We start from the raw sequence: 25,569 nt of genomic DNA on the forward strand, positions 1-25,569 counted from the left end.
TCAATTCCTGGCTTGGGTCACTGTCTGTACGTTCTCTGCATGTTCTCCCTGTGTCTGCGTGGGTTCCTCCAGCTGCTCCGGTTTACTCCCACATGTCCCCAAAGATGTGCTGTTAGGTGAATTAGACATTCTGAATTCCCACCTTGTGTGCCTGAGCAGGTGCTGGAGTTTGGCGACTAAGGGCTTTTCACAGTGGCTTCATTGCAGTGTTAATGTAAGCCTACTTGTGACAATAACGATTACTATTATATAACTTTTCAAAAAGGGAAAGTTGGCACAATGGCTGCTGTGGGGAATTGTGGAGGTGAGTAGGCATTTCCATTTTCGGGTATGCAGTTCCAGGGTACTGGACTGCTGCACCTGTGCTCAGGAAGTGGGTTGGGCTTGATCACGGCACTGAAGCATTCCAGATTGAGAGTTGCTCCTCGACTGGAGTGGAGGAGTGGCGAGGGTTTTTTCATCTTGAGGCCTTCAAGCTATCCTTAACTTTTTTTTTAAAATTTAGATTACCCAATTATTTTTTCCAATTAAGGGGCAATTTAGCGTGGCCAATCCACCTACTCTGCACATTTTTGGGTTGTGGGGGCGAAATCCACGCAGACACGGGGAGAATGTGCAAACTCCACACGGACAGTGACCCATAGTCGGGATCGAACCTGGGACCTCAGCGCCGTGAGGCGGTTGTGCTAACCACTAGGCCACCGTGCTGCCCCTTAACTACTGCATATACCCAAACAGGGGCAACTACAGGTGCTGCATGCTTGTCCTATCAAACATGTCCCGGATAGAGCCCTACTCTTGGTTCTATACTGAAGGTCGCTTTAGTTCCTTTTGATTGTGAACAGCCTCTAGCTTCTGCAGGTTGTATTTGCTGCTTGCTCCTGCTGGTGGCTGCAAATGCTTGGAGGCTGCAGTTGCTGTTTCCTTCCTTTTCTGTAGCTGGAAAGAAGGACAATTTTCTCCAAGTTTCCTGAGTTCTGGAACACCGGGCCAATGGGGACATTTGAGTGTAGAAGGCAATCCAGTTTGAAGCAGGAAGACACTGCCGACCCTGGTATGCGACGTTGATCCAAATGGGCCACCTGATGACACCATTGAAGAAATACTTTTGTTGATTGCTGATGCTTTTGTTGCTGGTGTGGTGAGTGCTGGTAGTTCATCGCGGGTTAAACACGCTGGAAGTCAAGGATGTTCAACTGCACCTTGAGTGCCAGTGGAATATGTGGATGCCAGGATTTGGTTCCAGTGATTTTGAGTTGTGTGGGAGGTCCTGCACAGCTGTGGCCCCTGGTACACGGAACAAATGGCACATTTCTACAACCAAATTCTGGGCATGATGTGTTTGGCTTTTTTTTATGGAAAATTAGCTGATCTCGATTTGTATTGGTGCTAATATGGAATGATGTTCCTCGTTGTTTACTGGTTAGTGCGATATGCGGAATGTTATATAGCTAATTTTTAAATCTTTATTACTGTTGACCGTTCAATAAAGTAAATATTCTCGAATGGCTTCTCACTGGTGCATATGCCATGTCTCAGACAATGATTATCGCATCGCATTTTAATCAAACTTTGAGTTCTGAATAGTTTGTCTGAACTTTAGAAGTGTCAACACCATAGAGGCAGAAGCCAACAATCAATCAAGACCTGGACTTCACCACTGAGGATATCCTCGCAACCAAAGGGTGAATGTGTGGGTCAGGGGAGGACACCTGAGCACGGTCTCCTTAATGTTCCCGGCAAGCGTCTGGGGTCTCATGGCTCCTGATATGGCCAGGAGTGAGTGTGCAGAGCGAGTTTCTCCAGCACAACTGGCTCGCTGGATGGCACTTTTAGTGAAAGCGGGACACGTGAGGGTGGGGGAGGCTTGGTTGGTCCTGAGGCAGAGCCCAAACTGATTGTCTGACTATTGCCTTCTCCAAATCATTACAGATACCAAAATGGATTGTGGTGTCGGTCCCGCAGAATATGTCCCCATTGTGCTGGTGGCAGCCCAGGTGGCCAGACACTGGAGAAGGAAACCATGTCAACACAGGCTGGAGGTGGCACCGTATACCCTGAAGAACCAGTCGCCCATCAGTCCGAGGAACCCAGAGGGGGATGCTAGCAACAGCCCAAGGTGAACAGGTGTCGTTAGTCTTTCGAGGAGATGATGGATAGCATATACTTCAGGAGACTCCATCTCAACAAAGAATCAGTGCAGCATCTGTGCCATGTCTTTGCGGCCTTGGTATCCTGTGAAGGCTAACGACGCCCATTCCCAGTGACCCTGAAGGTCACTATATCCCTGAATCGCTAAGTCGCTGGTTCAATCCATGGATCAAGTGGGAGCTAGAACATAGAACAGTACAGCACAGAACAGGCCCTTCGGCCCTCAATGTTGTGCCGAGCCATGATCACCCTACCCAAACCCACGTATCCACCCTATACCCGTAACCCAACAACCCCCCCCTTAACCTTACTTTTATTAGGACACTATGGGCAATTTAGCATGGCCAATCCATCTAACCCGCACATCTTTGGATTGTGGGAGGAAACCGGAGCACCCGGAGGAAACCCACGCACACACGGGGAGGACGTGCAGACTCCACACAGACAGTGACCCAGCCGGGAATCGAACCTGGGACCCTGGAGCTGTGAAGCATTTATGCTAACCACCATGCTACCCTGCTGCCCCTGCTTGTGCAGCATTTCCCAAGCTACAGCCCACAAGTGCACCCGTGAGGTCACCGATATCCTGTATGCCCAGGCATAAGACTTTATCAACTTTGAGCTGGACCAAGTGCACCAAAATCCCCATGCTGCAGGAATCTCCGTCATTGTCTGCCTCAGGTCCAGACAATAATTGAGAACATGCATGCCGCCTTGCACGCGCTGGGGCATCATTAACAATTGCTGAATGTTCGGCTCGCGTGCGACCACCACCTCTGAATCATGTACATTTGTGCACGCTTACCAGGGAGCATGCATGACAACTACATCCTGGGACACTCGGAGCCAGCAGCCTGCAAGTAATAATAATAATCTTTATTGTCACAAGTAGGCATACATTATTAACACTGCAATGGGGTTGGGGGGGGTCGGGTCGGGGGCGGGGGTGGTCGGGAGCGGGGGGTGGTCGGGGGCGGGGGGGGGTCGGGGTCCGGGGGGGTCGGGTCGGGGGCAGGGGGGGGGTCGGGTCGGGGGGGGGGGCCGGACTCACCGATCGGCGGGCCAGTCTCTGTCAGCAGGTCTCTGACGCCGGTCACGCACTCGTTGATGGCGCCCCCTAGCACATGGCGCCCAGGCCGACTGCCCGAGTTGCCGGTACCTTGAGGTGGCCCTGACCATGCTGCCCCAGTTGCAGTCAATGGGTGGGTGTAAATGATTGTATAGCATTAATAGGGGTCTCAACCAGGGCAACCCAATCGCCAGGGGGACACCTCAAGAGTTCGCTGCCCCCACCGGCGGAGAACGCAAAGCATCCGGATTGGCGCCTGCCATCGATTCCCCGTTTGTGGGCCGCTGCTCCATTCTCCGCCGGAGCGGGAAGCCGCAGGCGACGGAGCAGTTGGGGTTATATCCAGCAGATGGCAATATCTCCACAAAGTATGGAGACTGGGATCTCCAGACGGCACAAAGCGAATAAACCGTGCGTGTTTTTTTCAGATATTTCTTTTATTAGCTATTGCATTAAATGTGGTCTGAAAACTAGCTCAGCCAGTTGTGTTTTGTTTTGAAATAGAAGCCCCTCTGTTGGGACCTCCCGTCATGTATAACTCGCACATCCTCAAGTAGTCCGAAACTCAGCCGGAGCAGCCTCTGGCGCATCCGAACCTGCAGAGAGCAGGGGCGATGATTGACAGCCCTGCCATCCAATTGGAGCGAGGCTTTCTGAGCGGAGTCCCTCCCATTTCAGGTTAGGTTGAGCTGCAGAGCCTGGAAATAAAAGGGAGTGAATGGGGAGGGGCAGAGTCAGAGAGAGAGAGGGACAGAGAAGGAGCAACATTTACACTCCTGGCTAGCAGCACAGGTAAGGACAGGACAGGACATCCCAACTTTAACAGCAATTCAGTGTTAATTATAGAACAATCTTAGCTTTGATGCTGTAAGATTATATCGCAGATACATATTGCTACAAATTTGAAAATTTGGTATTAAAAACAAATTGAAAGATTGTTCCAATGTTTCATTGCAAGCTCTTGCAAAGGAATATTCAAAATAATGTTTTTTGTCAGTGTTGCAGCTTTTATTTAAAACCTGTTTGTCGAAAGCAATGTTTCAGACATTAAGATCGGAGTTGTGTGAATTTTTCTGGACTCTCCCAGAGTTTCCAGCTCAGTTTATTTTCTACCTTTCGAACTAAAGAGGAGAGATTTATTAAGACATCGTTGATTTTTTTACTTTCAAGGAGATCAGGATAATATGTTGCACAGTAGTTGGACTAACTCTTTTCGAAGGGAAGCTTGTTGCTGTTGAAGCAAAATGATAGCATCTTGAAAGTGGGTGTGTCACAGGAGCCCTCATTTCTTTTCTTCATCAAATATTCATCCAAAACATGAACCGTTCCAGACTTTAAAAGAAGCAGCCAGTGTTTTGATTCTCCAGACGGCACAAAGCGAATAAACCGGGCGGGTTTTTTTCCAGATTTCTTTTATTAGCTATTGCATTAAATTTGGTCTGAAAACTATCTCAGCCAGCTGTGTTTTGTTTTGAAGTCGAAGTGTTGTGACCTCCCGTCATGTATAACAGGCACATCCTCAAGGAGTTCCAAACTCAGCAGGAGCAGCCTCTGGCTCATCCTTTCCTGCAGGGTGCAGGGGCGATGATTGACAGCCCTGCCATCCAATTGGAGCGAGGCTTTCTGAGCGGAGTCCCCCCCCCATTTCAGGTTAGGTTGAGCTGCAGAGCCTGGAAATAAAAGGGAGTGAATGGGGAGGGGCAGAGTCAGAGAGAGAGAGGGACAGAGAAGGATCAACATTTACACTCCTGGCTAGCAGCACAGGTAAGGACAGGACATCCCAACTTTAATAGCAATTCAATGTTAATCATAGAACAATCTTAGCTTTGATGCTGTAAGATTATATCGCAGATACATATTGCTATAAATTTGAATAGATTTCAAAAACATTTCATTTCCGATTTTGCATTGCAGAGAGAAGGCTCCCCCGCCTGTAAAAATAGTTTTCAGACCAAATACAATTAATGTTTTCCATGTCTTTGAAACCCTGGGGTCATTCGCCATTCAATCTGTGATCTAATCTGATGGTATTAAAAACAAATTGGAAGATTGTTTTATCTTCAGCTCAGTTTATTTTCTACCTTTCGAACTAAAGAGGAGAGATTTATTAAGACGTTGTTGATTTTTTTACTTTCAAGATCAGGATGATATGTTGCACAGTAGTTGGACTAACTCTTTTCGAAGGGAAGCTTGTTGCTGTTGAAGCAAATGATAGCATCTTGAAAGTGGGTGTGTCACAGGAACCCTCATTTCTTTTCTATACCAAATATTAATCCAAAACATGAAACGTTCCAGACTTTAAAAGAAGCAGCCAGTGTTTAGAGCAAATAAATTCTATTCAAGCCAACGGATAACTTCACAGCTTCAGTGCCTCACACTCTGGAGAGGAGACCCCTTGTTTTCTGAAACTGTTTTCTGAGTACAAACTCACTCGCTAGCCAATAATTCAGTTACTGAGTCTTAGTAAGACAGCATTAGAAGAATGAAGATTTAAGTGCACTCCTTCAGTCCTTCAGTCAGTGACCGTACCCACACTTGACTGGAAAGTCCAGAGTTCTTAAGGAGGTGGAAGAAGTTGATAATTTGTGTTTCGACACAAGCTCTCATGCCCTCCCTCACTTCTCTTCTGCTGCCTTCTCCTCCCTCTCCTGCTCCTCCCTCTGTGCCACTCCTACCTGCTCCACCCCTCTGCTCCCTCAGTTCCCATCTCTCTCCTCTCATTCCTTCTTCTCTCCTCCCTCTCCTCTCCCCATCCAAAACATTCCCATATGTCACAATGTTTGAGTTTTGTGCTCAATTGTCTCCTGGTCAACGCCATGAGCCACATGCCCAATGATACAGAGTGCAACATTTACTGGCCTGCACCATAAATAATGGATGAGGCAGGACTGTTGCGTGCATACACACACGAACACACATATATATACACATATATACACATATATACACACATGTACACACATGTACACACATATGTACACATATGCACAAACATATGTACATATGTACACTCACATTGAAGTAGGACCTTCCTGAATTTCAGAGCATTAGTTTATTTTGCATCATCAGTATCAACAGGTATTTAGATGACATTTTTAATGTAGTAAAACCCTCATCAGTGTCTATATAACAAGATGAAATTTAACACTGGGCCAAAGAATGATATTAGGACAGTTGACTAATGACTTGGTCAAAGAGAGCGATTTGAAGGAATACTTGAAGGGTGAGAGAGAGAGAAGCTGGAAGCCACAACCTCCCATTTGAAAGCCAAGTGCTGCCACCAGTGGCTAAACCAGAGTGGTTTCCACTGGCGCTGGGATCATTGCCGAGGGAGGATTCCCTCCCCTTTAGTCCGGTGAATTCTGTGTAGCGATGGGCGTGCTGGCTGGCCTGCACTTGCTGACCTTGGGGTGCCATTTTTCACAGGCGCCCCGATCACCGTGTCTATAAACAGGCCCCCTCCTCCCTACCAGGGAAATGACGCCCCCCGTCCACCCGCTGACCAGGAGACTACTCCCAACCCCTCAGCTGAGCAAGAGTGCCCATTCGGCTCATCTCAATATGCGTTCGCCGGATTGACCCGGGTCCTGGGATTCGATGGCTGTACCTGCGACGTCCCAACTGGACGCCATTCAGTCCACGTTCACACAAACATGAACCAGGTGTAAAGGTACTTCAGGGGGTCTCGCAGGCAGTTCGAGATCCACGGATGGTCAGAGACCATCTTTGCACGAGGGGACACAGCCTGAGTGAGACACATCCAGAGTGGGAATTGGAACTTGGTAATTTGGTGCAGTGAGGTAATTCGGGGCAGAGTGGGAGAAGCTGCTTTCTCCCTACTGTTTTGTTCTCTTTCTTCTGGCCTGCAACTTTTAATCTGCAGGGAGAGAACCAGAGAGCATCCTGGGAAGGTAAATGATTTTTAATTTTATTTTTATTACCTTTTCAAATTGTGCGGGGTGGCGGGGGGGGGGGGGGGGGAAACTAAAGTGACATCACATGAAAGCTGTGACCTGATTGGCTGGTTGGGAATCTGCAATAAATTTAAAAATTAAGCATTGTTAAACTAATAAACATAATGAATTAATTACTTAACTATAATTTAGAGGGGTATTTCAGCCAGAGATCAGTGAGTGCTGTATTTAGCTTTCACATTTATAGTAGAAATCTAGTGCTAGGAAACCTATCGTTAACAGTAACTTTTTCAAAAACATTTTAAAATTTAATTTACTAATTAATTAACGCAATATCAATTAGAGGGGTACAGTGCTCTGACTGTGAGATGTGGCAGGTCCAGGAGGCTTCCAGCGTCCCGGATGGCTTCATCTGCTGAAAGTGCACCCAACTAGAGCTCCTCACACACCGCATGGTTCGGTTGGAGCAGCAGTTGGATGCACTTAGGAGCATGCAGGTGGCGGAAAGCGTCACAGATAGCAGTTATATAAATGTGGTCACACACAAGGTACAGGCCAAGTAATGGTTGACCACCAGAAGGGGCTGGCAGTCAGTGCAGGAGTCACCTGTGGTTGTCACCCTCTCGAACAGGTATTCCCCTTCGCGATACTGTTGGGGGGGGGGGGATAGCCTATCAGGGGCAAATAGCAGAGCAGTGGCACCACGGCTGGCTCTGATGTTCAGCAGCGAGGGTCAAATCGCAGAAGAGCAATAGTCATAGGGGACTCTAGTCAGGGGCACAGATAGGCGCTTCTGTGGACGTGAAAGAGTTGAATATAGAACATACAGTGCAGAAGGAGGCCTTTCGAGTCTGCACCGACTCATCCAAGCCCTCACTTCCACCCTATCCCCTCAACCTAATAACTCCTCCTAACCCTTTTGGACACTCAGGGCAATTTAGCATGGCCAATCCACCTAACCAGCATGTCTTTGGACTGTGGGAAGGAACCGGAGCACCCAGAGGAAAGCCACGCAGATATGGGGAGAACGTGCAGACTCCGCACAGACAGTGACCCAGCAGGGAATCGATCCTGGGCTCCTGACTCTGTGGAGCCACAGTGAACAAAGAACAATGAACAAAGAAAAGTTACAGCAAAGGAACAGGTCCTTCAGCCCTCCAAGCCTGCGCCGATTCAGATCCTCTATCTAAAACTGTCACCTATTTTCTAAGGATTTGTATCCCTCTGCTCCCTGACCATTCATTTATCTGTCTACATCCATCTTAAATGACGCTATCATGCCCGCCTCTACCACCATTGCTGGCAATGCGTTCCAGGCATCCACCACCCTCTTCGTAAAGAGCTTTCCACACATATCTCCCTTAAACCTTTCCCCTCTCACCTTGAACTCGTGACCCCTAGTAATTGAGTCCCCCACTCTGGGGGGGGGGGGGGGGAAGCTTTTTGCTATCCACCCTGTCTATACTTCTCATGATTTTGTCGACCTCAATGAGGTCCCCCTTTAACCTCTGTCTTTCGAATGAAAATAATCCTAATCTACTCAACCTTTCTTCATAGCTCGCACCCTCCATACCAGGCAACATCCTGGTGAACCTCCTCTGCACCTGCTCCAAAGCATCCTCATCCTTTTGGTAATGTGGCGACCAGAACAGTACGCAGTTTTCCAAATGTGGCCGAACCAAAGTCTTGTACAACTGTAACATGACCTGCCAACTCCTGTACTCAGCACCCCTTCCGATGAAGGAAAGCATACCGTATGCCTTCTTGACCACTCTATCGACCTACACAGCCACCTTCAGGGTACAATGGACCTGAACACCAAGATCTCTCTGTCCATCAATTTTACCCAGGGCTTTTTCATTTACCGTATAGTTCACTCTTGAATTGGATCTTCCAAAATGCATCAGCTTGCATTTGCCTGGATTGAACTCCATCTGCCATTTCTCTGCCCAACTTTCCAATCAATCTATATTCTGCTGTATTCTCTGACAGTTCTCTTCACTATCTGTTACTCCACCAATCTTAGTGTCACCTGCAAACTTGCTAAGCAGATCATTTATGTAGATCACAAACAACAGTGGTCCCAGCACGGATCCCTGCGGAACACCACTGGCCACCGTTCTCCATTTTGAGAAACTCCCTTCCACTACTACTCTCTGTCTCCTGTTGCTCAGACAGTTCTTTATCCATCTATCCACTTGTGCTACCGTGCTGCCCAGAGTCTCCAGGATGGTGTGTTGCCTCCCTGGTGCCAGGGTCTAGGAAGTCTCAGAACTGGTTGCAGACATCCTGAAGGGGGAGGGCAAACCGGCAGAGGTTGTTGTACATATTGGTACTAACAACATAGGCAGGAAGGGGCATGAGGTCCTGCAGCAGGAGTTCAGGGAGCTCGGCAGAAAGGATCTCTAGTGTTGTAATCTCGGGATTCCTTGTGCCACATGCCAGTGAGGCTAGAAATAGGAAGATAGTACAGCTAAACCCCTGGCTAAACAGCTTGTGTAGGAAGGACGTTTTCCGTTATCTGGACCACTGGGAGCTCTTCCTGGGCAGGTGTGACCTGTATAAGAAAGACGGGTTGCACAGGCATAAATATCCTGGCCATGAGATTTGTTAGTGTCACACGGGAGGGTTTAAACTAGTATGGCAGGGAGGTGGGTACCGGAGCAATAGGTCAGAAGGTATTGAGGGGGAACCAGGGAATTGAACCAGTATGGCTCTGAGGCAGAGCAGACAGGGAGATGTTGCTGGAAACAGCGGGTCTGGTGGCCTGAAGTGTATATGTTTTAATGCAAGAAGTATTACGGGTAAGACAGATGAACTTGGAGCTTGAATTAGTACTTGGAACGATGATGTTGTTGCCATTACAGAGACCTGGTTGAGGGAAGGACAGGATTGGCAGCTAAACATTCCAGGATTTAGATGTTTCAGGCGGGATAGAGGGTGATGTAAAAGGGGTGGCAGAGTTGCGCTACTGGTTAGGGAGAATATCACAGCTGTACTGCGGGGGACACCTCAGAGAGCAGCGAGGCTATATGGGTAGAGATCAGGAATAAGAAGGGTGCAGTCACAATGTTGGGGGTTTACTACAGGCCTCCCAACAGCCAGCAGGAGATAGAGGAGCAGGTAGGTAGACAGATTTTGAAAACAAGTAAAAACAACATGGTTGTTGTGATAGGAGACTTCAACTTCCCCAATATTGACTGGGACTAGGGGCTTGGACGGGGCAGAGTTTGTAAGGAGCATCCAGGAGGGATTATTAAAACAATATGTAGATAGTCCAACAAGGGAAAGGGCTGTACTGGACCTGGTATTGGGGAATGAGCCCGGCCAGGTGGTAGAAGTTTCAGTAGGGGAGCATTTTTGGAACAGTGACCAGAATTCAGTAAGTTTTAAAGTGCTGGTGGACAAGGATAAAAGTGGTTCAAGGGTGAATGTGCTAAATTGGGGGAAGGCTAATTATAGCAATATTAGGCGGGAACTGAAGAACATAGATTGGGAGCGGATGTTTGAGGGTAAATCAACATCTGACATGTGGGAGGCTTTCAAATGTCAGTTGAAAGGAATTCAGGACCGACATGTTCCTGTGCGGAAGAAGGATAAATTCGGCAAATTTTGGGAACCTTGGATAACGAGAGATATTGTAGGCCTCGCCAAAAAGAAAAAGGAGGCATTTGTCAGGGCTAGAAGGCTGGGAACATATGGGAACCTGTGTGGAATATAAGGAAAGGAGGAAGGAGCTTAAGCAAGAAGTCAGTAGGGCTAAAAGGGATCACGAAAAGTCATTGGCAAATAGAGTCAAGGAAAACCCCAAGGCTTTTTACATGTACATAAAAAGCAAGAGGGTAGCCAGGGAAAGGGTTGGCCCACTGAAGGATCGGCAAGGGAATCTTTGTGTGGAGCCAGAGGAAATGGGCGAGGTACTAAATTAATACTTTGCATCAGTATTCATCAAAGAGAAGGAATTGGTGGATGTTGAGTCTGGAGAAGGGTGTGTAGATAGCCTGGGTCACACTGAGATCCAAAAAGATGAGGTTTTGGGCGTCTTGAAAAATATCAAGGTAAATAAGTCCCCAGGGCTGAATGTGATCTACCCCAGAATACTGAAGGAGGCAAGAGAGGAAATTGCTGAGGCCTTGACAGAAATCTTTGGATCCTCACTGGCTTCTGGTGATGATCCGGAGGACTGGAAAATAGTCAATGTTGTTCCTTTGTTTAAGAAGGGTAGTAAGGATAATCCAGGGAACGACAGGCCGGTCAGCCTTGCATCAGTGGTCGGGAAATTACTGGAGAGAATTCTTTGAGACAGGATCTACTCCCATTTGGAAGCAAATGGACGTATTAGCGAGAGGCAGCATGATTTTGTGAAGGGGAGGTCGTGACTCATTAACTTGATAGAGTTTTTCAAAGAGGTGACAAAGATGATTGATGCAGGTAGGGCAGTGGATGTTGTCTATATGTACTTCAGTAAGGCCTTTGACAATGTCCCTCAATGCAGACTGGTACAAAAGGTGAAGTCAAACGTGATCAGAGGTGAGCTGGCAAGATGGATACAGAACTGACGAGGTCATAGAAGGCAGAGAGTAGCAATGGAAGGGTGCTTTTCTGATTGGAGGGCTGTGACTAGTGGTGTTCCGCAGGATTCAGTGCTGGGACCTTTGCTGTTTGTAGTATATATAAATGATTTGGAGGAAAATGTAACTAGCCTGATTAGTAAGTTTGCGGACGACAAAGGTTGGTGGAATTGCGGATAGCGATGAGGACTGTCAGAGGATCCAGCAGGATTTAGATCGTTTGGAGACTTGGGCGGAGAGATGGCAGATGGAGTTTAATCCAGACAAATGTGAGGTAATGCATTTTGGAAGGTCTAATGCAGGTAGGGAATATACAGTGAATGGTAGAACCCTCAAGAGTATTGAAAGTCAGAGTGATCTCGGTGTACAGGCCCACAGGTCACTGAAAGGGGCAACACAGGTGGAGAAGGTAGTCAAGAAGGCATATGGCATGCTTGCCTTCATTGGCCGGGGCATTGAGTATAAGAATTGGCAAGTCATGTTGAAGCTGTATAGAACGTTAGTTAGGCCACACTTGAAGTATAGTGTTCTATTCTGGTTGCCACACCACTAGAAGGATGTGGAGGCTTTAGAGAGGGTGCAGAAGAGATTTACTAGGATGTTGCCTGGTGTGGAGAGCATTTGCTATGAGGAGTGGTTGAATAAACTCGGTTTGTTCTCACTGGAACGACGGAGGTTGAGGAGCGACCTGATAGAGGTCTACAAAATTATGAGGGGCATAGAGAGAGTGGATAGTCAGAGGCTTTTTCCCAGGGTAAAATGGTCAATGACTAGGGGGCATAGGTTTAAGGTGCAAGGGGCAAGGTTTAGGGGACATGTAGGAGGCAAGTTTTTTCCACAGAGGGTAATGGGTGCCTGGAACCCGCTGACGGAGCAGGTGGTGGAAGCAGAGACGATCGTGACATTTAAGGAGCATCTTGACAAATACATGAATAGGATGGGAATTGAGCATACGGACCCAGTAAGTGTAGAAGATTTTAGTTTTGACGGGCAGCATGGTCGGCACAAGCTTGGAGGGCAAAGGGCCTATTGCTGTGCTGTGCTTTTTTTTTGTTCTTTGGGACTGGACACTCCCTTGGCATTCGGGCACCTTGGATTGCCAGCCTTACACACTGGCAGTGTCAACCTGGCACTGCCATTGTGCCTGATGGCAATGCCAGAGGTACCAAGGGCACTGCCAGGTTGGCAGTGCCAGGAGTCGGGCCGGGGTTGTGGGGGGGGGGGGGGGGGGGGGGGGGGGGGGGGGGTCGTTGCATCATAAGACCAGGACTGGGTGGGGGAGTTTGTGGGCCCAAGGAAGGTTGGGGGGTGAACTGGGGGGGGGGAGGGTCTGAGATCATGGCAGCCTTCCTAGATGGCGCCTCAATCTGCGAGGAGCTGGCCCTGAACTTGCCCGTGCAGGAAATCTACTAAACTGTAGCCTTAACAGGCAGAAACTCCCCAAGGTTGAGAAGTGAACAGTGGGGGTATTTTCGACACTTTAGCTGCAAAGGAACACCCTGTCAAATGTGGCCGAAACAGTCGTTTAACTTTATTTGTTGAATTGCACCCATTGAAATAATGAGGCAAAGTAGAGATGATCATATTGAGCAACAGAGCAGGCTTGAGGGGCTGAAAGGCTTACTGTTTTGCATGTTGTTATGGACTACTGTATCTATCGGTTATCGAGTTACTATTTACAGTAGAATAAGAAAAAGCAAAGAAGTCGGCACACTTGGAAATGTAATACACAGTGAGGAAGATAGTGATAGACCACTCTCTCCTCCCCCACTCTCACTTCACCCCCTCACTCTCACCTCCCCCCTCGCTCTCACCTCCCCCCTCGCTCTCACCTCCCCCCTCGCTCTCACCTCTCCCCTCGCTCTCACCTCTCCCCTCGCTCTCACCTCCCCCCTCGCTCTCACCTCCCCCCTCGCTCTCACCTCCCCCCTCGCTCTCACCTCCCCCCTCGCTCTCACCTCCCCCCTCGCTCTCACCTCTCCCCCTCGCTCTCACCTCTCCCCTCCCTCACCTCTCCCCTCGCTCTCACCTCTCCCCCCTCGCTCTCACCTCTCCCCCCTCGCTGCTCACCTCTCCCCCCCTCGCTCTCACCTCTCCCCCCCTCGCTCTCACCTCTCCCCCCTCGCTCCTCCCACCTCTCCCCCCTCGCTCTCACCTCTCCCCCCTCCTCTCACCTCTCCCCCCTCGCTCTCACCTCTCTCCCCCTCGCTCTCAACCTCTCCCCCCTCGCTCTCACCTCTCCCCCCTCGCTCTCACCTCTCCCCCCTCGCTCTCACCTCTCCCCCCTCGCTCTCACCTACTCCCCCCTCGCTCTCACCTCTCCCCCCGCGCTCTCACCTCTCCCCCCTCGCTCTCCCCCCTCCCCCCTCCGCTCTCACCTCTCCCCCCTCGCTCTCACCTCTCCCCCCTCGCTCTCACCTCTCCCCCCTCGCTCTCACCTCTCCCCCCTCGCTCTCACCTCTCCCCCCTCGCTCTCACCTCTCCCCCCTCGCTCTCACCTCCCCCCTCGCTCTCACCTCCCCCCTCGCTCTCACCTCCCCCCTCGCTCTCACCTCCCCCCTCGCTCTCACCTCCCCCCTCGCTCTCACCTCCCTCCTCGCTCTCACCTCCCCCCCTCGCTCTCACCTCCCCCCTCGCTCTCACCTCCCCCCTCGCTCTCACCTCCCCCCTCGCTCTCACCTCCCCCCTCGCTCTCACCTCCCCACTCGCAAAAGATGTTTGACGTGAAAGTGATCAAGCAATGACCCCATGTGCCATGGGAAAAGCTAAAAGGGTGAAAGCCTAGGCCCCCAGAGCATTAGCCTGAACATCCAGGTTATTAGCCAAGTGGCATTATCATGATGCAAGCATCTCCCAGTAACAGTGCTGTGTGTGGCATACACTGGAAACACTGTAGTGCTTCAAAATGCCATTGCTTTCTCCAGGATAATAAGGAATGGGCAATAAATACTGGCCTAGCTAGAAATGCCAGCATAGTGGGCTGCATGGGAGCATAGTGGTTAGCCATGGTCGCAGGTTCGATTCCCTGCTGGGTGATTGTCTGTGTGGAGTCGGCACGTTCTCCCCGTGTCTGCGTGGATTTCCCCCGGGTGTTCTGGTTTCCTCCCATAGTCCAAAGACGTGGAGGTGAGGTGGATTTGCCATGATAAATTGCCCTTCATGTCCAAAAAGGTTACTGGGTTCGGGGGATAGGATGGAAATGAGGGCTTAAGTGGGTTGGTGCACACTCGATGGGCCAAATGGCCTCCTTCTGCACTGTATGTTATATGTTATCCCATGGAAAAATGAAAAAAACACCAGCACAAATCCTCAACCCGTTCCTGATAGCGTTTATAGACTGGGGTTCACATGGTCTGTGATCATGTGGTTCTGTTGCTATGTAACCGATCATTCAGCAATGCCATTAGCGACATTAGACAAAATGGTTGATTCTTAATACTGAGCAAGTTGCTTCGTTGTTTTGTTTTGGTCCATTTTGATCTGAAAATAATGGAGAAAGTCCACCATTGTGCATTCCTGTCAGCTTTTGGGGGTTTGCCCTTGTCCCACTCTTTTGCGGCGATTCCACGCTGCTGTCTGGTTCATGTATTTTCCCATCCCCCTCAGTCTTTCCCCTTGGGAATGTTCTCGGAACAGAAATAAACAGGGAATTGTTTTCTTTTCAGCGAATTGCAAGACATGCCGGACAAACCAGCAGATGGTCAGAAAAAAGACATGTCAGAGGTCACAAAATTCCAAAGGAACAGCCTAAAGAAGGCTCAAACACAGGAGAAGAACACATTGCCAACCAAGGAGAGTAAGTACAATTCACACTTCCTTGTTGCACCCATATTTCACACAGTAATCTATCCTGCTGGTATACGTGTCTGATGCGGATGATGTGTCTATGGAGATGTGGGTATATGTAGTATCGGGAGGCACGGTGGTTAGCACTGCTGCCTCACAACACCAGGGACTTGAGTTCAATTCCGGCCTTGGGTGACTGTGTGGAGTTTACACGGTCTCCGCATGTCTGCCTGGGTTTCCTCTGGGTGCTCCGGTTTCTTCACACAGTCCAAAGGTGTACAGGTTGGGTGGAATGGCCATGATAAAATGCCCCCCAGAGTCCAAATTTGTTCAGGTCAGGTGGATTTCCCATGATCAATGTGCAGGGCTACAGGGACAGGGTTGGGGGCTGGGCCTAGGTTGGGTTGTCTCTTGGAGGGTCGGTGCAGACTCAATGGGCCAAATGGCCTCCTACTGCACTGTAGGGATTCTATGGATAGCACACTCCCACCTCTAGTTGCAATGTTGAAATTTATCGTGGAGAATAGCGTACTTTGCTTTCTGCTGCAGGGTAATTGATATTGTTGGCTTTGAAGGGACTTTCATCTTGAATTTTTCCAAGTGTCCTGCTGTAACAGCTTTAATAATAGCTTTTAACATTTTCCCTCTCACAGATGTTAAGCTAACTTATTTGCAGCCTCCTGCTTTCAGTCTCCCTCGCTTTTTGAATAAAGGCGTTCCATTCACTATTTCCCAATCTAATAAACCCTTCCCCAACCTAGGGAATTTTGGTAAGTTGAATCCAACACATAAATATTGCCTCATCCACTTCTTTTAAGACCCTCGGATAAAAACCATCAGGACCCAGGGATTTGTCAGCCCACCAGCTCCAACACTTTGTTCAGCACCACAACCCCAGTGATTGTAATTTTTCTGAGTACCTCCCTCCCGTCCATTTCCTGATTTAAACCTATTTCTGGGATGTTGTTTCTATCCTCTACAGAGAAGATGCAAAATGCCTGTTCAATTCAACCGCCATCTCCTCATTTTCCATTATTAATTCCACAGAATTTTATAGGACCAATGCTCACTTTGTTAATTTTTCTTTTTAAAGTATCTATACTAACTGTTGCTGTCTGTCATTATATTTCGTTTTAGATTTCTTGTGTTCTCTCATTTTTCCCTCATTCATTTTGTCGTCATTCTTTGCTCTTTTTTTGAATATTCTGTGTAATTGTCTGACCTGCAGCTCGTCTTCGCCCAATTGTTTGCTTTTTCTTTAAGTTTGATACCATCTTTAACTTTTTCACTTAACCATGTATGTTTTGCCTTCCTCTTGGAACTTTTATTACTCGTTGCAATCCACCTATTCTGTGTATTCCAAAATGTGCCCTTAAATGCCTGCCACTGTGTTTCTATCCACCTTTCCCTTAATCACAATTGCCAATTCACTTTCCCTCGTTCTGTTTCCATGACCTCATAATTGCCCAAACTTCACTTTAAAATACTAGTCTTAGACCCACTCTTTCCTCCCTCAATCTGAAAGTAAAATTCAATCATATTATTACTGCTACTTGGGGGAACCATCACGATGAAATGATTAATGAATCGTACTTTGAGTGCACAATACCAGTTCTGGTATTGCACGCTGTCTGGTTGACCCCAGAACATGCTGTTGTAAATCTATCCAAAAGGCATTCTATGAACCCCTCACCTCCGCTACCTTCGCCCATCTGATTTTTCCAGCCGATATGATTATCACTGCACCTTTGAACAAGCTCCTTTTATTTCATTCTTTTGTATCCAGGCCTACCACGTGGGTATTGTTAGGCGGCCTGTACACCACGCCTGCAACTCACTTCTCACCTTTATCATTTCTGATTTCTACCACGGATTTCATGACGGCATGGATGAGCCCATAATGGGAAACCCCATTAACTGGCTGCACAGACGGAGGAGCCCACTGCTGGCGGGGGGGGGGGGGGGGGGGGGGGGGGGGGGTTGGGGGGGCGCATTGTGCCAGAAAACGTGTCTGGCAAGACGGAGAATCCCACCCCATATGTTTTGTTTCGGCTGCTACGTGTATTCAGATAGCCTTTAATTCGCTATTTTTGTAACTTAGCTTGAACTTTGTTGATCTATTGAGAAAATGGTGCAAGGGGAAAGTCTGGTTTCCTGATGGCGGGAAATGACAATGGGAACTGGAACTTGCAGTCCCGAACATCATAGCCAGATAGCGACTCATCATTCCGCCAGAAGCCATTCAGAATGACATAGGTGGGATTCAAATTGACACCCAACCAAAACCGTTCGCCCCCATGAACAAAGGCCCTTCCTGCCAGAATGAGTTCACACCGGTCTGAAACGCGACTGAACTAACATGTCAGGAACTGCCGGGGTGACTGCCTCGGCTATGGAAGGGTGGACCATGTGGATGGCTGAAGTGGGGGAGCAGATGGAATCTGTGGGAGCAGGTGGACGGCGGGAGCAGGTGGACGGTGGGAGCAGGTGGACAGCGGGAGCAGGTGGACGGCGGGAGCAGGTGGTTGAAAGTGGGTGCAGGTGGTGGACAGCGGGAGCAGGTGGACGGCGGGAGCAGGTGGACGGCGGGAGCAGGTGGACGGCGGGAGCAGGTGGACGGCGGGAGCAGATGGACGGCGGGAGCAGGTGGACGGCGGGAGCAGGTGGACGGCGGGAGCAGGTGGACGGCGGGAGCAGGTGGACGGCGGGAGCAGGTGGACGGCGGGAGCAGGTGGACGGCGGGAGCAGGTGGACGGCGGGAGCAGGTGGACGGCGGGAGCAGGTGGGCGCAGGTGGTGAGCGTCACTGCAGGTGGGCAGTGTGTGCAGGTGGTGGAAAGTGGGTGCAGGTGGTGGACGGCGGGAGCAGGTGGTGGACGGCAGGTGCAGGTGGTGGATGGTGAGTGCATGTGGCCGGTGGCTGCACGTGGCCGGTGGCTGCACGTGGTGGATGGCGGGAGCAGGTGGTGGATGGGTGCAGGTGGTGGACGGGTGCAGGTGGTGGACGGCGGGAGCAGGTGGTGGACGGGTGCAGGTGGTGGACGGTGGGTGCTGGTGGGCAGTGTGTGCAGGTGGGTACAGGTGGTGGACGGCGGGAGCAGGTGGTGGACGGGTACAGGTGCTGGACGGTGGGTGCAGGTGGCCGGTGGCTGCATGTGGTGGACGGCGGGAGCAGGTGGTGGACGGCAGGTGCAGGTGGTGGATGGTGAGTGCATGTGGCCGGTGGCTGCACGTGGTGGATGGCGGAAGCAGGTGGTGGACGGGTGTAGGTGGTGGACGGCGGGAGCAGGTGGTGGACGGGTGCAGGTGGTGGACGGGAGCAGGTGGTGGACGGTGGGTGCTGGTGGGCAGTGTGTGCAGGTGGGTACAGGTGGTGGACGGCGGGAGCAGGTGGTGGACGGGTGCAGGTGCTGGACGGTGGGTGCAGGTGGCCGGTGGCTGCATGTGGTGGATGGCGGGAGCAGGTGGCCGGTGGCTGCATGTGGTGGTCGGCGGGAGCAGGTGGTGGTCAGGTGCAGGTAGTGGACGATGGGTGCAGGTGGTGGACAGTGGGTGCTGGTGGGCAGTGTGGGCGGTGGGTGCAGGGGGTGGACGGGGCAGGTGGTGGATGGTGGAAGCAGGTGTTGGACGGCAGGTGCAGGTGGTGGACAGTGGGTGGAGGTGGTGGAGAGGGAAGCAAAGATGTATCAGTCTTGTAGGCGATGGTACTGAACTTCCAGTTCCAACAGGGCAGAAGGGGCCGGGCCAGCAACATTCTATCAGACTCGGTTTGACCTGGGGTTATGAATTTTAATTAGTTCCTCTGAATTCCATAGAAGCAAAATGCAGTGGATGCTGGAACTGTGAAATTAGAGCAGAAAATGCTGGAAACCTCGGCCTGTCCAGCAGTTTCTTTTTGGGAGAGAAATGAGTCCAAAGTTTTGGGTCCAATATGACTCTTCCATCGGAGCTGGGAACTTCGGAACAGCTCTGAAGGATGTTCATACAGATGCAAAATGTTGGGCGCAAACCTCCAGAAAGGTTTGTAAGTGTGGCAGCGAGTGGGAACTGCTGTGAGCTTCTCGGCGCTCGGCCCAGCGAGCCGGCAACACCATTCAAAGTTAATTGGTCCAATTAACGAGGCCTCGTGGCCCTCTCGCCGCAAATGAAGGCTCGACAGCTGATTTGCCGGCACCGCGCTTGTCAGCCCGGTACTAACAATGTCGACCAACCCTTAAGCTGCACGTGCCCAACTAACCCCAGTCAGTTCGCAACAATGGCGCCGAGAACACCGGTCACAAGATTCGGCAATGTGGACCTGGGGAGATGTGGTCGAAGCCAGGAGATGTCTCCTGTTCCCCTAAGAGTCCTGGAGGGTAAGCCAATGTTGCCTGGGATGAGGTGGCGGTGGCTGTAAGCTCTGGGAGTGTCATCAGGAGGACTGGCCTCCAGTACCCAAAGAAGGTCGACAACCTACTTCGGGCAGCACAAGTACCTAGACACAAATGCCCCACTCCGCCCCCTCCCCCCCGCCCCCATGAGACCGTTCATCCCCCATGCATACATCTACCCCCCCCCCAATTCTCCATGCAGACCCCAACCCTCCCTTCGCACCCCAGCCACCCTCCCACCACTGTGAACCACACGTGTGGCTAATGATGGCCTCCTTGTGTCTCCTCAGGATAAGCTCTCCCACAACCGTCTGGAGAGGGCTCAGACTGGCGGAGGCGTGCCAGACGCTGCTGCTTCCATCGTCTCCGGTGTCTGGCCCCCCAGTCTAGCAGCAGCACGACTAGGGCAAGTCTGCTGGGTCCAAACTCCCTGCCATAGTGTTCAAATCCATAAAGAGAGGGTGTTAGATTGACAAATGGTGGTGGCTACCACTCCGGTTCCCTCCATTGCTCCATTGAAAACCCCTCACCCCGACTCCCACCCAGAACACCCTGCCCACACAGCCCCGGCAGCAGCGGGCTCCCCTCACTGGACCCCTGACCCTGTACCCCAGACACCCACTCATAACATCATCTGGGCCCCTCCCCATGGAACTCATTTTTTTTAATTTAGAGAGTACCGAATTAATTTTTTCCAATTAAGTAGATGTTCAATCCACCTATCCTGCACATCTTTGGGTTATAGAAATAGAAATAGAACAGTACAGCACAGAACAGGCCCTTCGGCCCTCGATGTTGTGCCGAGCAATGATCACCCTACTTAAACCCACGTTACCCGTAACCCAACAATCCCCCCATTAACCTTACACTACGGACAATTTAGTATGGCCAATCCACCTAACCCGCACATCTTTAGACTGTGGGAGGAAACCGGAGCACCCGGAGCAAACCCACGCACACACGGGGAGGACGTGCAGACTCTACACAGACAGTGACCCAGCCGGGAATCGAACATGGGACCTCGGCGCTGTGAGACTGCAGTGCTACCACTGCACCACCGTGCTGTCCTCCCCGTGGAAATCATGACCCTCCGGCCATGGACATGACCCTGGAGCTGTGTCCCATCCCCTGGGTGTTCAGATGTTGGCTGCTGCATGTGTCCAGGCATCACTGTCTGATTGGGATGCCAGACAATGACTCCCACATGCCACATGGCCCGCACATCCACAAGAATCCTCTTGAGCTGTGCGAAGTGCTCACTTAACCGTAATTGCCAATTCAGCCACACGGCCATAGGCCTTGGCAGTCGTTGGGGGTTGTGGGCGGTCGATATGACGGACAGGCAGGGAAAAGGATTGCGCCTGGAACGGATACACATGGTCCACGTGTGGTTGCCCCCGTCTAGCACCTCCCTCACTCCACACTCCCATGGCGGCTCATCCCTGCGGAGGGTCCCCACCCCCCCCCCCCCCCCCCCCCCGAGCACTGGGATGGCAAGCATGTGAGCAAAGATGGCTACTCACCTCCCCACCCCACAGAAGCCCTTCCACCAGGTTCACATCTGTAAAAAGGAGTATTAATCAGGGCCAGCACGACCACTTGCTGGGGAGGTGGCTGAATGACAGAGGGACTGTTGGATCAGGGATGGCTCCTGTTAATTGTACGGAAATAGCGCTTAAGTTGAGATAATTTGTTTTTCAACATGCTACGGCGGGATCCCAATTGCGCCGACGGGAGTGGGCCAGTTGCATTGCAAACTGTTTGGCACCTGGTGCAGATCTCGTTTTCGGCCTCTCCTGGCTTCTTCTGGCTCGAGCACAACAAGGCCAGAGAATCGGGTCTGTTAGCTCTGTTTCTCTCGCTCCACAGTTTCTGACAGACCTGGCACATTTTTTTCCCCAGTAGTTCCTGTTTTTATTTACCCCTGCACACCATGCCGGTTATAAAAGGTGTGTGACAGCCGACGCTCACATTCTGCTGTCATGCCTTGGAGACTAGAGTGGGACATTGCTCCTTTCCCAGCAGTTGCTGATGTTAAACTTGAAGGCCATTTGTTTCTAACTTTCCTTTCTGTTGTCATTGCAGTAATCGAGCAAGAAAAGAAGGACGTGACACAAAAAGCCTCCTGAGACAGGCAGCGGACAAGGCACCATTGCCCCTGTAGCTTCCACAATGCTGACCATTCTTTTTTATATAAGCCTGACACATCAATAATCACAACATTGCGCCTTGAGGGGAGGGGCATTGCCCCACTGACCCCCCTCAATATTCAAGGCATCCTCTTGCTTCTTTTTGGTGATTTTATTTCTTCTGTTTGCTTGAGACACAGCTTTGTGCGTAGTGATGGGGAGGAAGGTGGTGTGGGGATGTCTAATGGTATGGGGGTGAGGGTCGGGGGTTGCTGAATAATTGAGCGATAAACCATGGCTGGGTTTATACCATGTAATGATGATGCATTTGGCAATTGTTTTTGTCCTATTCAAAAAAAAAACTCACTGAAAAATGTTAATATAAAAATGAAATAAAATATACATTTGAAATAAAATGGCCCTGTATCTTTTCTTGTTACCAGTGTATGCCCATACCAGGCTAGAGTCACATTAACAATTGCACTCAATTCTGCCCACTGAATGGGTGAGTGCAGCATCCAGCGTACTACTGAGGGAGTGCTGGGCTGTCAGGCGTGCCAATTTCCCAGGTGAAAGATTAAACAGAGGCCCTGCCTTGAGTCTTGGGTTGATCTGAAAGGGGTGGGATTCTCAGAAATTGGGGCTATGTCCCCACGCCGGTGGGAAAACCGGCAATGACTCCGGCGTCAACGGCCCCCCTGATTTGCGATCAATAACCACTGAAACGAGGGAGTAGTCCGAATTGTAGGCTTTAATCTAAAAGATGTTTCCCCAGCAGCTCGAGTACAGAAAGAAGGCCGGCTGCTAGGAAACACGTGTTCTTATACCCCGCCTCACTGGACGGAGCTACCTTGCGTTCCGACCAATGAAATGCAAACATTTGGGCCAATGAGCAGCGAGCCTTCTCCACCAATAGTAGCTCACACTCACAGGTATCGTAGTACCTCTGGCCATACTACCACACTCCCAAGGTGACAAATTCTCCATTTACCTCGACTTTCTTGCGGGCTAGGCTGCTGCCGGAGCTGTTGGCGCCACCCCAGATGACGCCGAAGGACCACCGTGAGTTCGCACATGCGCAGAACGGCCGGCATGATCTCACGCATGCACGGACTGGCCGGCGTTTTTGCGCACATACGCGTGGGTTCTCCTCTCCGCTCCAGCCTCAGGGCAATATGGGGGAACCCTACAGGGGCCCGGCGTGGAGGTAAGAAGCAACCTCCCCGCAGATCGGTGGGCCCCAATTGCGGGCCAGGCCACCGTGGGGGCCCGCCCCAGGGTTGGATCCCATCGTGCCCCCCCACCCCAAGGACCACCCCGCATACTCACCTGCCAGGTGGGAAACGGCTGGAGTCATTCTTTCGCCACCAGCACTATTCCAGAAATTGGTCTCCAGCCTGTGGATGATCTCAGAATTCCCGATTTGCAGCTCCAACAGCTGGATTCCCATTTCATTGATGTGATGCTCCAAGCTCCCACTCCTCGTTGACCACCTGCAGACACTGCGAGGGTTCCTTGCACAGCTGGTAATATTCCAATTATTATAAGTCAGCACATAAAACAAAGGTACCTAATCTAATAAATTGAGGGACAAATTAAAGGGACAATCCCTTAAAGGGAAACTGCCTTTAACAAAAAAGCAAATGACAAATGAGACAACACAGCAAACTAAAGGAATCAATAAGGCAATCCAGCCCCTACCGAGCCCATCAAGCATGGAAGGCCTTGAAGGTGCCCATAGACACGTACACTCCCTCTCCAGTGACAACCAGCCGTAAATGTAGCCGTGATAGAGGGGCAGATAGTCGGGTTGGACGACTCCCTCGATCACCCTTTGCCTGTCTTCTTAACCCTAGCAATATTCCATTATCTTCAGAAAATTACTGTTATTTGTTTCCCAAACAAACCAAATTGAGGTTCTATCACTGCTGGGCAGGTTGTCATCCCATTGGTCAGAGGAAGGAATCCATTTGAAATCAGTCTGACATTCACATTCTGCTTCCTGAACCTGTCTCCGAAGGCCTGGTAAAATCCCCATGCACACAAAGATGATGATTGATATATGCAGGAATGATAGAGACTACTTGGTCTGCCTGTGCCTCTGCATCAGCGACCAAGTCACCAGCCAGCCTTCTCCCACTTTCCAGCTCTTGGTCAAGAGCTTTGCAGGTCGCAGTACCTCCAGTACGTACCCATGTACTTCTCAAATCTTCCTGGGTTGAATCCCTGGTCTGGGCTGATTGAGATGAAAGAACAGTTTGCGTATTAGGAGAATAGTAAATCTCGGCGCCAAGGGGATCAAGTTGTAATGAGACTCCACCAGGAGAATTTAACATTTCCCATTAGACAAACAATGGCTGGAATTCTCTGATCGTCGCAATTCACATTTCCTGCCAAATGCGTTCCTCCACTGACGTATTTTCGGTGGTGTGGGGTGGCTACAATGGGAAATTTCATTGACAAGCGGCGCGTGTTTAGAATCTCAGCGCCGGTGAACGAAACATCACCGAGGAACCCGCAGCCGGCAGACCGGTGAATCTCACCCAATTATAAATAGAACATTCTGGAAATTGCATTGCACACGGTATAAAATTTATAGGTGGTGGAGCTCTTAATACATTCCAGTCAGGACTCAAACAACAGGTGGTTGGTATTGACATTATCAGAGATATAGAAGGCAGCAGATACATGGGATCACCACCACCTGTAAATTCCCTTATAAGTTACGCACCATCCTGATTTTGAAATGTACCATTGTTCCGTCCCTCTCACTGAGTCAACATCCTGGAACTCCCTCTTTAACAGCACTGAGGGTGTACCGATACCACACTGACTGGCTCAACACGGCAGCTCACCACCACCTTCCCAAGGACAATTAGAGATGGGCAACAAATGCTTATATTGCCAGTGATGCTCAGATCCTCGGAATATATATTTAAAATAACTGCACTGCCCTGAGCAAATAGACAGCAAGTTGATCCCCTATATGGTGTGGTCAGAAGTCATGGTAGGCTTAAATAAAAGCAAAATATTGCAGGTGCTTGAAAGCTGAAATAAAACCAGAAAATGCTGGAAAAGCTCAGCAGGTCTGTCAGCATTTGGAGAAGGAGAAACAGAGTTAACGTTTCGAGTCCAGATGACCTTTCCTTCAAAAGGTCAAACGCAATTCTCCTACCTGCTGGGGGCTGGCAGGGCCCCGGGGAGCTGCTCACAGATTTGGCTGAGGAAACATCCAGTCGAGAGTCTGCGCATGCGCACGGCGGCGGCCCACAGCGGACTCGGACTGCGGACCATCATCAAAAATGTAGCCTTCCCCGAGATGGTGTGCACCTGCGGATCAAAGCCGTCCAATCACTGCCCAGCAGCCCATAAGGCCCCCCCCGGTACTTGATCCCCGAACTCCCCACCAGGAGTGGGGAATTTCCCGACCGGCGATACGTGGTTAGAAACACGCAGTCGGGGACTTGGCCAGTTTTGCCCAGAGAATCACTGTAGGGGGCTCTGTCAATGGCCCCAGAGCCGCGCCGGGCAATCATAATTGTAGGCAATAGAGCTAGGTAGTGAGTTAAAAGGATGCGCA

The 25,569-nt window shown here is 50.4% G+C and overlaps 1 long non-coding RNA gene across 2 annotated transcripts; it reads left to right on the forward strand.

Moving 5' to 3' along the window:
- Window positions 1-3,947: 3,947 nt before the first annotated feature.
- LOC119951927 lies at window positions 3,948-22,405 on the forward strand. 2 transcript variants are annotated; one of them, XR_005457716.1, is made up of 3 exons: window positions 3,948-4,012; window positions 15,371-15,501; window positions 21,946-22,405. It is a non-coding gene; the product is annotated as an uncharacterized LOC119951927 (long non-coding RNA). The 2 variants fall into 2 exon arrangements; XR_005457715.1 differs by lacking the exon at window positions 3,948-4,012 and adding an exon at window positions 4,914-4,984.
- Window positions 22,406-25,569: the final 3,164 nt, after the last annotated feature.

The sequence above is a fragment of the Scyliorhinus canicula genome, chromosome 17, assembly GCF_902713615.1.
Source record: "Scyliorhinus canicula chromosome 17, sScyCan1.1, whole genome shotgun sequence".
Lineage (NCBI taxonomy): Eukaryota > Metazoa > Chordata > Chondrichthyes > Carcharhiniformes > Scyliorhinidae > Scyliorhinus > Scyliorhinus canicula.